Genomic DNA, 754 nt, shown 5'->3' with positions numbered 1-754 from the left:
CCGGCCCCGCCCGCCTCGCGAGACCCGCCAGCGCAGCCGCGGGCATGCGCCGCCGTGTTTAGTGACGCCGTCGCCGCCATCTTTGCTGAGGGCTAGCCGGTATATGGAGTACGGGCTGGCCGCCATCTTTGGTGAGGGCGCGCCGCTATGTCGGCCAAGGGCGGGCCGCCATCTTTGTGAGGGCAGGCGGCTTATATCGGTCAATGGGGGGTGCGGGTCGCCGCCATCTTTGATGAGGGCACGCTGCTCCCCGGGATGACGGCAAAGCGCCGCCATCTTTGGTGCGGGCGGGGCTCCCGGAGACCGGGCAGGCGGAGCTCCTTTGATTTGGGTTAAAATACGCGTTTTTTACAGACCCCGAGTGCCGCGGATGTGGCTCTTAAACCCCCCAGGGGTGGAGCCTCCCCTGATGGATTTCCCGCTTCCACTCGTGTATGAATTTTCTCAGAAATCTTATGCTGGAGCACCTCCCACACGAGGCCAGGCTGAGGGGGTTGGGGTTGTTCAGCCTGGGGAAGAGAAGGCTGTGGGGAGACCTTAGAGCAGCTTCCAGTGCTGAAAGGGGCTCCAGGAAAGCTGCAGAGGGGCTCTTGATCAGGGAGGGCAGGGACAGGACGAAGGGGAGCGGTTTTCAGCCAAAACGGGAGATTGAGATGAGATCTTAGGAAGAAATGTTTTGCTGTGAGGGAGGGGAGGCCCTGGCCCAGGCTGCCCAGAGCAGTGGTGGCTGCCCCATCCCTGGAGGGGTTCAAGG

Source organism: Phaenicophaeus curvirostris, chromosome 13 (assembly GCF_032191515.1).
Source record: "Phaenicophaeus curvirostris isolate KB17595 chromosome 13, BPBGC_Pcur_1.0, whole genome shotgun sequence".
In the NCBI taxonomy this organism is placed as follows: Eukaryota; Metazoa; Chordata; class Aves; order Cuculiformes; family Cuculidae; genus Phaenicophaeus; species Phaenicophaeus curvirostris.
This window is presented reverse-complemented; position numbering follows the sequence as displayed.